We start from the raw sequence: 17,171 nt of genomic DNA, 5'->3' as shown, positions 1-17,171 counted from the left end.
GGGCGCAAAATCAAAAATTAAAAATTGTTTTACTGTAGTGAAGATTTACAGTGTGTGCTTATTTCTACCATACAACGTGTGATTCTGTTATATATAGACACACACACACACACACAGTCTTTTTCATATTTTTTCCATTATGGTTTATCACAAGGTATTGAGTATATTTCCCTGTGTTACACAGTAGGGCCTTATTGTTTGTCTATTCCATTTGTAACAGTTTGCTGATGCAGTTTTTCCTACTGATATTATCCTGGGATGTAAGGGAGTTGACTACTTTAAAGAAGAAAATCCTCCCTAACTAAAGCTGGAATTTTTGCTTTTTGCGTTTGGATGACCTTTAGTGCTGTTCCCAAGCAGACTGTGAGCTCCTTAGGTCCTGAGGATTGGTCTTATTGCCTGTGATGTGCCCATAACCTTGAGCAGGGCCTAACATGGAGAATGTTCTCAGTGAATATTTCTGAACTGACCGATTGATGGCCTGAGAAAAATGCTCTTCTGTTTTCTGCTCATCTAAGTCTGTCAGCGCCTTCTCCTCTGCCACCTGGCGGTTCAGGCTGTATTTAAATCTGTTTAATGCCCACAGGCATTGCAGCCAGGTCCACATAGACCTTGTCCTTGACAACGGGCCTTTGTTTGGATACTTTGGGAATTACTGGCTACCACCAGGGCTGAAAGTGAAAAGAAATGGTATATTAGTTTAATTTTTTGGGCTAGCAGCCTGATGGCACAGCGACAAAAGGGACTTGGCAGTAAGGAACAAATGTGGATTGCTGGAAATTTCAGGGGAGGTCAGGCAAGCCAGAGTATAGGAACATGGTGTTGGTTTTATTAGTTCAGAAGTTTTAAATTTCAGAATAACCATTTTTTCCCAACAGTATAAAGGTTCAACTTGATGTTTTGTTAAGAAGAAGTGAGAAGTGGGGTTGAAGGCTACATTTTTAATGTGTAATTGAGGATTCCTTTTATTTAGGATAAATCTTTGACTTTGAAACAACTTGATAGACAAAGCTCTTTAGTGAAGTGAGCATCGTTGAGGCAGATAGAAGTTTTATTCTGGGATATAGATGATGTTAATATCAACTCTGGTATAAATGATTTCTCTTCTCTGGTTCAGCCTTGGAGACCATGTGACAGAGCCAGGCTCCTGCATTTGGTCTTTCTTCTAAGGCGGGCGTTTGAGGAAGCTATGATGCCTCTGCCCTTCAGGTCAAGAATTGTGGATAAATCCTGAAATGTGCTTTTCCCTTGCCTTTGGTTACTAAGCTTCACCAAGATGGATCTGACGTGGCTTTAATTGCACTTGTAAAGCTTGAGGTACATTTCTTCATTTTCTGTCTGATTGAAGTAGGCGTTTTCATGCGTCTTCTCCCTAGTTGTTGTCCCAGATGACTGGGACTGGGATCCTTTTTACTTCTGTACCCTTCTCCAGTTTGCAACTTAATTCTCGTTAAAAGAGCATGTCTATGATGCCTGCTGCGTGAACTCTTCCCGCAGAAATAGTTACTGAACAACTACTTGTATGGGTACTGGGTATTGTTCTAGTCCTGTGTTTGAACAATAGAAAATTATATATTTTATGTGACTATGGACTTGTGAAATTAAACTGATTGATCAGAGTGACTGAGGAGACCTTTATTTTTATCTGTCCAGGGACAGAGTCTTAACAGATGTAAAAAGGGAGTATTTCATTAAAGTATCACTGTGAAAAGAGCCCTCATCAGAATAGCTCGAGTTCATATGGGAAACTTACATTATTGCTTTCTTTCTAAAACAGTGGAAAAAAATTTATGCATGTTATTATCAGGAGATAAGCTGATGTTGTAAAGCCTATATAATTTAATTCCTAAGGGTTAAGATAAAATTAAAATGTATTAACAATTCAAAAATGTTAATATTTCTTTATAAAGCATCAGCTATTTTAAGATGAATATATTTCAGTTCAACAATTTTTAAAAAATATTTTAGTCTTTAATATATTCGGTTCCTTGCTTGTGTGTGTTAATTCCACTGAGAAACTTTCATATTTGTGATTACTGATAATGTTGACAAGCTAAGCTAAGGGAAGTCCATGGTTTAATATTTACCACACTATAAAGCACACTGGCTCTTGTTTTTAGGCATGAGTTGTCAATTTGGGTACTATGTGTGTGGGGGGCGGTATTGAAAATCTAGAAAATTAAAGCTTGGAAAGCTATCAGCCTTAAGCCTTCCTAGTTTGGGTACCTTTGCTTTTTTGTTTGTTTGTTAGGTTTTTTGCCTTACTGTTCTAGCCAGAATCTCCAGTTGTTGTTCAGTCACTAAGTCGTGTCCAGCTCTTTGTGACCCCATGGACTGCAGGATACCAGGCTTCCCTGTCCTTCACCATTTCCCGGAATTTGCTGAAATTCATGCCCATTGGGTCGGTGATGCCATACAACCATCTCATCCTCTGTTGCCCTTTTTTCCTCCTCCCTTCAATCTTTCTCAGCATCAGGGTCTTTTCCAGTGAGTTGGTTCTTCACATCAGGTAGCCAAAGTATTGGAACTTCAGCTTCAACATCAGTCTTTCCAGTGAATATTAAGGGTTGATTTCCTTTAGGATTGACTGTTTTGATCTCCTTGCAGTCCAAGAGAGTGATCTCCAGCACCACAATTCAAAAGCATCATTTCTTTAGTACTCAGCCTTCTTTATAATCCAACTCTCACATCCGTATATGACTACTGGAAAAACCACAGCTTTGACTATATGGACCTTAGTTGGCAAAGTGATATCTTTGCTTTTTATTACGCTGTCTAGATTTGTCATAGATTTTCTTCCAAGGAGCAAGTGTCTTTTAATTTCATGGCTGCAGTCACTGGCCCCTGTGATTTTGAAGCCCAAGAAAAGTTTCCATTTTTTCCCCATCTTTTTGCCACGACATGATGGGATTGGATGCCATGATCTTACTTTTTTGAATGTTGAGTTTTAAGCCAGCTTTTCACTCTCTTTCACCCTCATAAAGAGACACTTTAGTTCCTCTTTGCTTTCCTCCGTTAGAGTGGCATCATCTGCATGTCTGAGGTTGTTGATATTTCTCCCTTCATTCCAGCTTGTAATTCATCCAGTCCGGCGTTTTTCATGATGTACTTTGCATATAGGGATTCTCTGGTGGCTTAGACGGTAAAGAGTCCGCCTGCAACGTGGGGAACACGAGTTTGATCCCTGGGTCGGGAAGATCCCCTGGAGAAGGAAATTGCAACCCACTCCAGTATTCTTGCCTGGAGAATCCCATGGACAGAGGAACCTGGCAGGCTACAGTCCATGGGGTTGCAAAGAGTTGGACACAACTGAGCGACTTCACTTTAAGTAAGCAGGATTTTTGAATAGAAATGGTGAGAGTGGACATCCTTACCTTGTTCCTGATGTTGTGGAAACACTTTCAGTTTTTTAACATTAAGAATGATGTTAGCTGTAGGTTTTGTACAAATATCTTTTACAGGTTGAGAATGCTCCCTTCTGTTTGTAGTTTACTGAGGTTTTATTGTTTTATATCATGAGTGAGTGTTGTGTATATTGATGTGATCATGTGGCTTTTTGTCCTTTATTGGTATACTCAGTTCAGTTCAGTTCAGTCGCTCAGTCGTGTCCGACTCTTTGCGACCCCAGGAATCGCAGCACGCCAGGCCTCCCTGTCCATCACCAACTCCCGGAGTTCACTCAGACTCATGTCCATCGAGTCAGTGATACCATCCAACCATCTCATCCTCTGTCGTCCCCTTCTCCTCCTGCCCCCGATCCCTCCCAGAATCAGAGTCTTTTCTAATGAGTCAACTCTGCATGAGGTGGCCAAAGTACTGCAGTTTCAGCTTCAGCATCATTCCCTCCAAAGAAATCCCAGGACTGATGTCCTTGAGAATGGACTGGTTGGATCTCCTTGCAGTCCAAGGGACTCTCAAGAGTCTTCTCCAACACCACAGTTCAAAAGCATCCATTCTTTGGCACTCAGCCTTCTTCACAGTCCAGCTCTCACATCCATACATGACCACAGGAAAAACCATAGCCTTGACTAGACGGACCTTTGTTGGCAAAGTAATGTCTCTGCTTTTGAATATGCTATCTAGGTAATGTCTTTTAATTTCATGGCTGCAGTCACCATCTGCAGTGATTTTGGAGCCCAGAAAAATAAAGTCTGACACTGTTTTCACTGTTTCCCCATCTATTTGCCATGAAGTGATGGGACCAGATGCCATGATACTTGTTTTCTGAATGTTGAGCTTTAAGCCAACTTTTTCACTCTCCACTTTCACTTTCATCAAGAGGCTTTTGAGTTCCTCTTCACTTTCTGCCATAAGGGTGGTGTCATCTGCATATCTGAGGTGATTGATATTTCTCCCGGCAATCTTGATTCCAGCTTGTGTTTCTTCCAGTCCAGCGTTTCTCATGATGTACTCTGCATATAAGTTAAATAAGCAGGATGATAATATACAGAATTGGTATACTAAATTCATGTTTTAAATATTGTTACGTTAATTGATTTTCAGATATTAAATCAAGCTTGCATTCCTGGGATGAATCTCATTTGATGATAGTATCTAATCTTTTTTTTAGGTTGCTGGATTTTGTTTACTAATTGAATTTGTGTGTGTGTGTGTATATATTCAAGAGGGATATTGATCTGTTTTCTATTTTTGTGATATCTTTGGCTTTGGTATCAGGATAATATTGAATTTTTAGAAGGAGTTGGGAACAAAAAAGAAAGAGTTGGAAAGCATTCTCTTTTTTTCTGTTTTCTGGAAGAGTTTGTTAAGAATTGGCTTTGTTTAAATATTTGATGGAATTCAGCAGTGAAGCCATCTGCGCCTGAGTTTCTTTTTGTGGGAAGATTCATAATTGCTAGTTGAATTTCTTGTTACAGGTCTGTTCAAGACCTGTTTCTTCTTAAGTTGGTGTTACTACTTTCTATCTTTCTAAGATTTTGTCCATTTCATTTAAATTATCTGATTTGGTGATACACTGCACTGTGCTTAGTGCTCAATCATGTCTGACTCTTTGCGACCCCATGAACTATAGCCCTCCAGGCTCCTCTGTCAATGGGAGATTCTCCAAGCAAGAATACTGGAGTGAGTTGCCATGCCCTCTTCCAGGGTCTCTTGCCAACCAAGGGATTGAACCCAGGTCTCCCGCATCGCAGGCCAATTAGCCCAAGAATACTGGAGTGGTTGGCCTGTCCCTTCTCCAGGGGAACTTCCCACCCCTGGAATCCAATTGGGTTCTCCTGCAGTGCCGGCAAATTCTTTCTTATAATTTTCCTTTATAATCTTTTTCTATAGGGTCAATAGTGATGCCTCCTCTCTGAATCCTGGTTTTGTTCATTGGTGTCTTTTTCATTTTTTTTTGTCAGTCTAGGTAAAAGTTTGTCAGTTTTATTGACCTTTTAAAAGAATCAACTCTGGTTTCATTGTTTTTTCTCCATTTTTTCTGTTTTCAGTTCCAGTAATTTTTGCTCTAAACTGTAATTTCCTTCCTTTTTCATTCTGTGGGGTTTAGTTTACTCTTTATCTAATTTAAAGTGGAAGAGAATTGAAGTTTTTATTTTCTAATGTGGGCCTAAGTTTAAAACTTATAAAATGATGTCTTTAGCTACGTCCTCTACATTTTTACTTTTTATTTTTGTTGTTTTCATTCACTTCAAAGTATTAATTGCTTGATAAAAATTTATTTTCTTTGACCCACAGGTTGTTTACAAATTATTGTTTGATTTCCAATTATTTGGAGATTTCCTAGATTACTTTTGTTTTGATTTAATTCTTTGGAGTCCCAAATGTATTTTATTTTATTTCAGTCCTTTTAAATTTATTGAGACGTGTTTTATGACATTGCAAATGATCTATCTTGCTTCATGAAAAGGATTTGTATTCTAGAGTATTTTGTAGATGCCAGTTAGGTCACTATGATAAATAGTGCTGTTCAAATGTTTATATCCTTTATGATTTTTGTCTAGTTGTTCTGTGACTTAGAGGAGGGGTGTTGAAATGTCTTATTATTGTTGAAGGGTCTCTTTCTCCTTTTGGTTCTGTCCAGTTTTGTTTCATTTGTTTTGGGGCTCTGTTGTTAGATTGCGTATACATTTATAATTATTATATCTCCCTAGTTAATCAACCCTTTTGTCATTTTAAACTCTTTCTTTTTCTACAGTAATATTTTGTCTTAAAGTCCACTTTGTCTAATAGTAATAAAGTTGGCTCTAGCTTTCTTAGGATTACCGTTTATGGTATGTGTTTTTCTGTCTTTGAAGGCTGTCAGAATCAGTCATATGTCAACATGAGAATGTTGCAAAGTCATCATTTCTTCAAATCTGCAATATTTTCCTAGCATTTTATTTATATATATGTGAGCTAAAGGAGGACCCTCTTAAAATTATCACATGGTTTTGAACACATGTGTCCGGTTCTACAAATCTTTAAACACTTTTAGATTTCCCGTAACTTCCACCCCAGTCAGGATTGAGAACAGTTTTGTGACCCTAAAACACTCGCACCGTCCCTTTATGTATAGTCACCTCTCCTCTTCCTACCCCTCCATGTCCTCTGGCAGCCACTGGTCTGTACTCTCATCCTAGAGTTTTGTCCTTTTGAGAATGTCATCTAACTTAATAAATTAGAATGTCATGTAAATAGAGTCATACGGTATTTAACTTTCTAAGACTGGCTTTCCTTCACTCAGCATGCCTTTGCGCGTCATTCAAATGGTTGCATGTATCAGTAGTTCCTTTTTACTGTTGAGTCTCCCATCCTGTGGATGTTTGTTTATACATTCACCCATTGCAGGACACTTGGGTTGCTTCCAGATTGGATAATTATTAGTAGAGAGCTGCTATAAACATTTTTGTTCAGGATTTTCTGTTAATGTAAGTTTTCATTTGTCTTGGGTAGATACTTAGATGTGTGATTTCTTGATCATAGTGTATGTTTAAGTTTAAGAGAAGCTTTCAAGCTGTTTTCAAGAGCAGTTGTATCAATTTGCATCCCCAGCAGCAGTGTTTGAGAGTTCTCCTTGCTTCACATCCTCCCTAGAACTAATTGCCAGTATTTTTCATTTTGGCTATTCTAACAAGTTTGTAGTTGTCATGGCTTTAATTTGCATTTCCCTATCAGTGAATAATTTTGAACGTCTTTCATGTATCTGCCATCTTTGTATCTTCTTAGGTGAAGTGTCCTCTTTAAGCTTTTAAGTTTCCTATGTTAAAGACTTCTGAGAAGAATTATTTTAAGTACAGTGAATATAATCATTTCTTGATACTGGAGTTCATTGTCATGGGCTCTAATTACAAGATGGATTTGGAATTACTGAGAAGCTTTGGAGGACTGTTGAGTCGTGTTGTACTACTTCTGTCTCTTTCAGGCTTTACTTTTCTGCTGTTGGTGTGCCTGATTCTGGCAGCAGTCCCATTTCCTGTCCCCTTTCTGGTTTTCTGCTTTTATGAAATGATCATGAGGAAGTCTGTTAGAATTGTGTTTGGAAAAGAGTAGTAGAGTGCCTCTCAGTAACTGTTGCAGGAGCTCTTCTCTAAGTAAAGCACAGAAACTCTGTAACATCTGTTTTAGTGCCTTTCAAGCTGGAGCCGTGAAACTAAGACAAGGGGTTTGTGAGTGTGTCTTTCTGTGTGCACCAAGTGTTGTTCATAAGTTGACTAAATAACTTGAAATATCTAGTCTACTGTCTTTTAGAAATAATGTGGATGCTTCTGGGCAACTCTGGATTCATTACGATCTTTTTATTCTCCTAGAGTAGTTGCTCTCCCATCTTTTCCTTTTTTTCCTTTTTATTGGCCATTGTGGAATTAGTAGAGGTTGTCATAGGGAGCTTTCCTGATAAGCTAGATATTGATGCTCATGTCTAGCCAGGACAGGATGAAGTGTGCTTTTAGTTTTCAGTTTAACCATAGGTGAGTAGTTAACCAAATGTTCTACCAGGCTTGTATCAATTTTTGATGATGTGATATGGCATACTTTTGTTGAAAGACTTCTTGTAAAAGTTAAGATACTGGCAAGCTCTTTGAATTCTTCAAATAAGAGGACCTATATGAATTGTTATTAACATCAACCTAAACGAAAAAGCGACAAGAAAATGTGTATTCTTCAAGTGATTTTTGCATAAATAAGATCCTTATATCATGGGTTCCATGACTGATTCTTTTTCCATATTTATCATGTCATTTTGATGTACTTATTATAAGTAAAACTTGATTAGTGGCTTGGTGGATCAATATAAAGATAGCAAAGGAAGCTGTGCTTATGTATATAGTTTATATAAACGTGCATATTCCTGAGCAGATTCTTAAGTCTCTGAAATGCTTTGTTGTTTTGCATGCATCATACTGTCAAGAAAGTTCTTGTTCAAAGAATATGTAATTATATCATAATGTGATTTGTTATACAGATATTATATCTTTAAATTATCAAACACCTTCATTTTCCTCAGTTATTCTTGGTTTTCATTTTAGGATGTTAAATGGCATAGTAATTTCTTCTACGTTGCTAGAGATTATCTAAGCAAATATACAAAAAAAAAGTTTGTATACTAAATTATCAGCACCCTCATTTTATTTAAGAGACATTTAGGTCAGGGATATAATGTATTTTGGGCACCCTTTTTGTCACATTTACTTAGATTCCCAAATTTCTTTGAGGCATTCAAATAAAACTTGTATTACGGGACCATTGTTCAAAATTATTTGAATGAGACTAGAAGTTTAAAATTTGGAGAGACTAGAAATTTAAAATTTGACTGGAGTGGAGGTTAGTAATCTGTGCTGTGCCCCACCAGAAACCTGGTATCCAGTTTCTAATCATTTTATATTAAAATGACCCTTACATTTTTTTTATTGTGCAATTACCTATCCTAAGTTTGTTGCAAATGAAAATCTGTTTATGAACTTATTTAAAGTGATTCACTTTCTAAAAAATATTTATTTTTGACTGTCCTGTGTCTTTGTTGCCACACCGGCCTTTCTCTCGCGGCGGCGAGTGGGAGCTGCTCTAGCTGCAGTGTGAGGGCTTCTCTCACTGCAGAGCATGGGCGGTAGGGCGCACGGGCTTCCGTAGTTGCAGCCTGTGGGCTCAGGAGTTGGCGGTTCCACAGCACAGGCTCAGTAGTTGTGGTGCATGGGCTCAGTTGCTCCGTGGAATGCGGGATCTTCCCAGATTAGGGATCAAACCCATGTCTCCTGTGTTGGCAGGCGGATTCTTTACTACTGAGCCTCTAGGGAAGCCCAAAGTAATTCACTTTTTTAAAAATAAAGAGGCCTGTTTTTTGCTTTTGAATTCCATCGAGATTAACCATAAATGGCAAAATGGATACATCGAATTACTCTGAAGTTAAGAATTTCTCTTCATCATAAAACATTGTCAAGAGTGAAAAGGCAAGACATACAGTCAAAGGATATATATGTCAAACAGAGGATTCATATCCAGAATGGATAAAGAACTATGAATCAATAAAAGCCAGACCCTCCTTTCCAACTCTTACCTTCCTCTTGGCCAAGACTTAAGTTTTGAATAGACAGCTCAAGAAAGACGATGCTAAATCATTTCTTAAAAGAAGAATGCAAACTAAAACCATAATGATGCACTATTATATTCTCAGCAGGATGACAAAAGAAAAAGACTGCTAATTCTAAGTGTAGAGCAGCTGGAACTCGTCCACTGTGGTGGCTGTGCTGTGCTCAGTTGCGTCCAGCTCTTTGCAACCCCCGAACTGTAGCCCACTAGGATCCTCTGTCCACGGAATTTTCCAGGCAAAAATACTGGAGTGGGTTGTCATTTCCTCCTCCAGGGGATCTTCCTGGTCCGGGGGTCAAACCTGTGTCTTTGCATAGGCAGGCAGATTCTTTACCTGCTGCACCTCCTGGGAAGCCCACTACTGGTGGGATAGAAATTGGTAGCACCTCTGGATCCAGCACTTCCACGCCCAGATGTGTACAGACCCAGCAGAAACGCACGCATTTGTGCCCCAGAGAACGTGTCCAATTCGTAGCAGCATTATTTGTACTTGCCAAAGTAGAAAAAATGTAGAAATGTTCTTTAGTAATAAATGGAGAAACATACTGTGGTATGTTCATGTAACTCTACTAATGCTTCCTGTTTCAACATAGATGAGATTCATAATGATGAAGGAAAGAAAGCAGCATACTCTATGCCCTCATTTAAAGAAGTTACTTTCCAACCTCATATTTTCTTGTGCTATAAAATGTTCAGTTTGAAAACAGGCGGAACCAGTGTGTGGTGCTTGAGGTTATAATGGTTGCTGGCTTTGGAAGCTATGAAGGTGGCTTTTGAGGTGTTGGTAATGTTCTTTCTTGTTTGAGTACTGTTTACATAGGTGATTTCACTATATGTTAAAGGTGTACACTTAAGATTTGTATATTTATATGTGTATTTTAATTTGTTAAAAAGGTTAACTTAGGAAAATCCATTGAGCATAACTTTGATTTTTCTACTACATATTGCATCCTGAAATGGGAATGAGGAATTAGAATTCTTTGGTGTTAGCCACAACAGTTCCTAAAAATTGTTTTGCCTTCAAGGGCTGATGCTCTTATTTGCCAATTTTGGTTTTACTGCTTTAAGAATTTTTGTGAAATCTGAATGGTTGGAAGGGTCAGAAACAACATTTCTTAGTTATTGTCCAGTTGCTCAGTTGTGTCCAACTTTCTGAGACCCATGGACTCCTGCACACCAGGCTTCCCTATCCCATGTCTGTTGAGTCGATGATGCCATCCCACCATCTCATCCTCTGTCGTTTTCTTCTCCTCCTGCCCTCAGTCTTTTCCAGCATCAGGGTCTTTTCCAGTGAGTCGGCTCTTCACATCAGGTGGCCAGTGTATTAGAGTTTCAGCTTTTGCATCAGTCTTTCCAGTGAACATTCAGCATTGATTTCCCTTAGGATTGACTGGTTTGATATCCTTGCAGTCCAAGGGACTCTCAAGAGTCTTCTCCAACACCACAGTTCAAAAGCATCAGTTCTTCAGCACTCAGCCTTCTTTATGGTTCAACTCTCACACTTGTACGTGACTACTGGAAAAACCATAGCTCTGACTATACGGACCTTTGTTGGCAAAGTGATGTCTCCGTTTTTTAGTATGCTCTCTAGGTTGGTCATAGCTTCTCTTCCGAGGAACAAGCGTCTTTTAATTTCATGGCTGCATTCACTGTCCTCATTGATTTTGGAGTCCAAGGAAATAAAGTCTGTCACTGTTCGCGTTTTTTTCCCCATCTATTTACCATGAAGTGATGGGATTGGATGCCATGATGTTAGTTTTTTGAATGTTGAGGGTTTTTTTTATTTGTTTTTAATTGGAGGATAATTGCTTTACAGTATTGTGTTGGTTGTTGAGCCAGATTTTTCACTCTCCTCTTTCACTTTCGTCAATGTGCTCTTTAGTTCCTGTTCAGTTTCTGCCGTTAGAGTCATATCATCTACATATCTGAGGTTATTGACATTTCCCCTGGCAATCTTGAATCTAACTTGTGCTTCACGCAGTCCAACATTTAACGTGATGTACTCTGCATACAATTTAAATAAGCAGGGTGACAGTATATAGCCTTGTCGTACTCCTTTCCCAATTATGGAATCAACTATAGTGAATTTATTAATATGAAAATGTATCTGTGTTTAAAAATTTTTACAGAGAACTGAAGTCTGGTGTTGATAAAGCCTTTTTAGCCCAGAAAAAATATTTTCCATTTGCAATAATGCAAATCCTATTATAGTCTAATACAGTTCTCAGTTAATGGTATGTCTTTTATTATCTCATAAAACTCCTCTAATGCTTACTGAAAGGTTGTTGTTGAATCACGCGAATACACCAGGATTCTTGGCCCCCGGAGGAGAAGAATTCAATCCGGAGCCAGAGACGAGGCTTGATCGCTCAGAGCTTTTGTGTAATAAAGTTTTATTAAAGTATAAAGGAGATAGAGAAAGCTTCTGACATAGGCATCAGAAGGGGGCAGAAAGAGTACCCCCGTGCTAGTCTTTGGCTGGATGTTATATAGTCACTAGCAGTCTGTTAATGAAAGAAAGGAATGTCTTAAAATTCAGAATGGCACCAGGCCCCTCACCCATAAGATGCATTTTGGGATAATCTTGGCACCAAATGGTTTATCCTGGGCCATAAAATGATTAACTTGAATCTTGAAGAAGGGCAGACCACCATACAAATAGTTTCATTTACATAGATTAGGGGAACAATATCCATACTGGTTTGTCAAGTAGGTTCTGGGCCAAGAGGCGGAACCGACTTGGAGACAGAGTTTGGGGTAAAGGCATAGTACATTAGCATAGCTTAAGACAAACATTTCCATAAGAAAAAGGCATTGGTTATCTCTAGACTCGAGAATAGCTAACTTCAGGCGAAGCCGGGTGTCATTATGGCAACACAATATTTTAAGAGAAACCTCCCTTTAAATTTGTATAGAGAGGGAAAAAATATTGCTAGTTTGTTTCCTCCTGCCGCTTAAGAGAGATAAAAATGTCTGACACTTGCAGGCTATTTCCTCTATTTGGAGACCCCTGGCCTTCCTGCCTGTTACCCTCTCAATGTGCCACGTTATAGGTCTTTATATTTCTTTCCCCTGTATACTGTAATTTTCTTGAGGACAGGAACTGTTTTATGTCTTCTAACATAATGCATTGCTTATACTAAACAGTCAGAAAATGTTGATTGTCTTTACATTTTATTGAAGAGTGATAAAATGCTAGAGGTTTTGAATTCTACTGCGTATTCCCCTTTTCTCTTACTTCAGGCAGAATTAGTTGCAATTTCTTGTATAATGATGTTGTAATATCTGTCCTGGTCAGTGGTCTTGAAATTTTATAGCCATCATAGCCTCTGATGGCCAGTGAAAAACATGTGCTTAATGTATATATATATATGTGCTCTCTCTCTCTCTCTCTGTCTATATATATATATATATATATATATATATATATATATATATATATGATATCAGAATGAACTTTGCCGAAGTTTAACCACAAACTGTAAATAATAGTATTTAAAAATGGTAAGATCTGGAGTTACTGTGTTAGATAACATAGCTTATGTTATCCTAAGAACAATGCTGTGTGAAAGTGCTTTGCAAGTTACAAAGTTACTACAACTAGAAAGTCTGAAGGAATTTTCTGGCAAGGTTCCTGTTTTGGCTTTGATTCAGAGTCCCTATTTATATTCAGAATCACTTTAAAATGTTTTGTGAGTAAATCACTGGCCCAACGTAAGTTGCCGAAGAAACATTTTAAGATGCTAATTTTATTGATTTGGTTATCTTTTGCATGTCCAATATAATATTAGTTCAGTTCAGTTCAGTCGTGTCCAACTCTTTGCGACCCCATGAATCACAGCACGCCAGGCCTCCCTGTCTATCACCAACTCCCAGAGTTCACTCAAACTCATGTCCATCGAGTCGGTGATGCCATCCGGCCATCTCATCCCCTGTCGTCCCCTTCTCCTCCTGCCCCTAATCCCTCCCAGCATCAGGGTCTTTTCCAATGAGTCAACTCTTCGCATGAGATGGCCAGAGTATTGGAGTTTCAGCTTCAGCATCAGTCCTTCCAATGAACACCCAGGACTGATCTCCTTTAGGATGGCCTGGTTGGATCTCCTTGCAGTCCAAGGGACTCTCAAGAGTCTTCTCCAACACCACAGTTCAAAAGCATCAATTCTTTGGCGCTCAGCTTTCTTTATAGTCCAGCTCTCACATCCATACATGACCACTGGAAAAACCATAGCCTTGACTAGACGGACCTTTGTTGGCAAAGTAATGTCTCTGCTTTTTAATATGCTGTCTAGGTTGGTCATAACTTTCCTTCCAGGGAGTAAGCGTCAGGGTATAATAAATCTATTAGCTGGCAAGTTTGGTTTACTGAAAATATCAAAAAATTTGTAGTGTACGTTAATTTGGAGTGATTTATTGTTGTGATTTGGAGAAGGCAGTGGCACCCCACTCCAGTACTCTTGCCTGGAAAATCCCATGGACAGATGAGCCTGGTAGGCTGCAGTCCATGGGGTTGCTGGGAGTCAGACACGACTGAGCGACTTCACTTTCACTTTTCACTTTCACGCATTGGAGAAGGAAATGGCAACCCACTCCAGTGTTCTTGCCTGGAGAATCCCAGGGACAGAGGAGCCTGGTGTGCTGCCATCTATGGGGTCGCACAGAGTCGAACACGACTGAAGGAACATAGCAGCAGCAGCAGCATTGTTGTGATTAGGGTAATTGCCAAAGAAGCTTGATGCTATTAAATGTCTTGTCAAGTATTTTTCTTAAACTTTGCTTTTATCTTTTCACATAAGCTATTTGTTGAAGTTAAAACATCAATGAAATTACTAGCAAAAATTGTTGCTATCAGTTTAACAAATATGTATACTTGTTTAATCGTAGAGTCTTTATTTTAAAATAATTTTAGGTTTACAGAAAATTGCAAAGATGTGAAAATTTTAAAATGCCTAACTGATAGTTCCTTTAATTAGCATTACTATTAAAATTTAATATCTTTAATAAAATATTCTTGCCTCTGATTTTTGTTGATTAGAAAGTTTTGTTTGCATGAAAATTTTGCACGTTGTTATCTGTCCCTGGATGTGTTCCACTGTCTCCTAGTTTGCAGTCTGTGGCAACTAGAATAGAATTTGTATCCTATTGTGTGGGAAAAAAAAAAATGTTTTTAATTGTGTGAAAATTATATACATCTTAATTATGTTGAATTGGTTCACAGACCTTTTCAGGTTTACTATATCTTTCTACTTCTTGTATATTCATTGTATTAATTTTTGAGAGTTTGATATTGAAACTCCAGTTAAATATCTTAACTTATCCTAAATTATCCTTAAATAAATTTTAGGATAATTAAGGATTATCTTAAAAATTCTTAATTTTTAACTAAAAACAATTGTAATATGTAGAACTATGTGTAAGCTTGTTCTATATTTTCCAAGTCTCCTATAAATATACTATTATACTTTCATAATGTAAAAAATAAAAATTTGTTTTAATGTAGATTGTTTTTAAGTGAAAGTGTGCTATTTTAGTTGTCCTTTCCCCTTAAATATCACTTTTCCCATGCTGTAAAATGGCTGTCAATCACATAGAAAGCTGTAAAACATCTATGTATTGATTTATGCTCTACATTTATGAGCATGAATAAACTTTATTGAATCAGGACCATGGGGATCATTTAATTATAGAAACAGGAATCTGCCTGGTAGAATGTTTACAATTTTATATTTTTGTAAAGGAAAAGTAGTTTAAAATTGCATATGCCAAGTTTCTCTTCCCCTCTCTTCTTTTCTCTTGTAGTTATATAATTGAGAGAGTAGTTCGTAAGGACAGAGAGATACCACATTTTCTTGAATTTAAGATGCCTTCAATTGTAAGACATTTCATTATTCTAGTATCTTTAAGGAAGAGACCTTGGCTTTTAAAACTAGTGGTATGACACCAGTAATTGTTAGATGCTTCCTGATTTCAGCAGTGCTAAAATGAATAAAAAAGTGAATTTTAGATCCATGCAAAACATTCATCCCTCTAACACAATTATTTTGTTTGGGGTTTAACTTAGGACCTCTGGCATTTTTAGAAGTTAATGTGAGAATCATTTGTTTAAATTGTGTTGCTTGCTTTTATGCTTAAATACTGTTTGGTGACATGTACTAACAGTGTCTCTTATTTTAAAAAGGTATTAAAGTTTTCATTTAAGTATTTTCTGTAGACAAATTTGAGTACTTTTCAGGGACAGAATATTAATAAAAAGCCAGGTTCCTTTCATGGAAGTTTAGTACTTGTACCGTGTGGCCTCCAAGAGCTGTTGGATCATATTCCTTTCTTCTCTCCTGAATTTTCAATTTTTCTCTCTACTGGTTACTCATTCTTTTTCTAGTTTATAATCTACAAAAATTGTTCTCAATCATAATTATTCCCCAAACTGCTATGTTTCTTTTCTCCCAATGTTACTGCTTATTTCTTCTTTCCTAGCATCGCCTGATTCACAAACTGCCTCACCTCCATGATATTTTAAACAATTTTCTGTGTAAGATTTATGTCTCTAAATCTTTCTTGTTGAAGTTCTTTTTTTTAAGGTACCCAGTACTTTTTTCATTTTCTGAAGCTGGTTAGTTGTTAAACCCCATCTTTCCCTGTACTCTATGGCTGCAGTTTTTGTCTGTGTGTCACTTTTATAAAATTATGAATGACAGATTCTCTTCCAGTTTCACTTACTCTTATTCAGAGAATATTGAAATGTGAAAAAAAAAATGCTGTATTGATTTGTCTTTCCAGTATATATATAAATTTAAAGTATAGTATGGATGCACTTTGATTCTCTATGTAGTATATCTGTTATTGGACAGTTTACTTGTTTCCAGAGTCTGTATTTTGTTTTACTTTGTATCAGAGAGTATTTTCATTCATATAACCTTTTGCTTCTCGTATTATTTACGTAAGTTGTATTTCTAGGAGTACCACTGATGACTTAGCCATCAATCACAAGGATTATGAGCATTTTGCTGAATATTAACCACTTTTATAGATGTCATCCCAATTTACAGGGCCACACGGCATTTAAATTCAGGCTCATTAGTGTCAAATCTAAAAAAAAATTTTCACTAAATACTGAGTCACTGTGCTGTCTACCTGAGATTAATGTAATAGTGTAAATCAATCATACTTCAATCAAAAATTTTCAATCAGGTTAAATTAAAAAATAATTTTGCTAATTTAATAGTTATAGAAGTATAAAATATTACCTTGCTCATTTATTAGTTATAAAATGATGGCTACTTCATTTTTGTCTTAATGTTTATTTCTTGATTTTTAATGAGGGTGAGCATTTTCATGTCTGTTTTATATTGAATTTCTTTTTCCTTATGAATTCTGCCCATACACTCTATCCTGTTTATCTAGTAATCTCGTACAAAAAGTATTACAGAGGAGCCTGTCTAAGATGGCAGTATTTCTAAATTATCCTCTTTTTAAACTAAATGTGCAGAGATATTCCTCCATATTCAGAGTCTGATGGCTTTTGCCACTGTGATGCTTGAAATTCTTGTATGTCTTTTAATGTTAAATGGACTTTTTTCCCCCTTCCCTCGTTACATAAAAGTTTGGAGGAAAGCCTAGTAACTTTTTCCTTTTATTAATTGACCTGTTTCATT

At 37.3% G+C, this 17,171-nt stretch overlaps 1 protein-coding gene across 13 annotated transcripts in view; it reads left to right on the top strand.

The window, feature by feature from the left end:
* Nucleotides 1–17,171, top strand: part of SIPA1L1 (signal induced proliferation associated 1 like 1) — a 385,127-nt gene that overhangs the window by 155,501 nt on the left and 212,455 nt on the right. The window contains exon 1 of one of the 13 annotated variants that reach the window (XM_070377621.1): nucleotides 14,167–14,234. The exons of the other annotated variants lie outside the window; for them this stretch is intronic. The gene's annotated coding sequence lies outside the window, so the exon portion shown is untranslated. Of the gene's footprint in view, nucleotides 1–14,166; nucleotides 14,235–17,171 lie in introns of those variants that run through there. 13 annotated transcript variants of the gene reach the window in all.

Source organism: Bos mutus, chromosome 10, assembly GCF_027580195.1.
Source record: "Bos mutus isolate GX-2022 chromosome 10, NWIPB_WYAK_1.1, whole genome shotgun sequence".
Lineage (NCBI taxonomy): Eukaryota > Metazoa > Chordata > Mammalia > Artiodactyla > Bovidae > Bos > Bos mutus.
The sequence above is the reverse complement of the archived record's forward strand: the minus strand, read 5'-3'. Positions and strand labels throughout refer to the sequence as shown.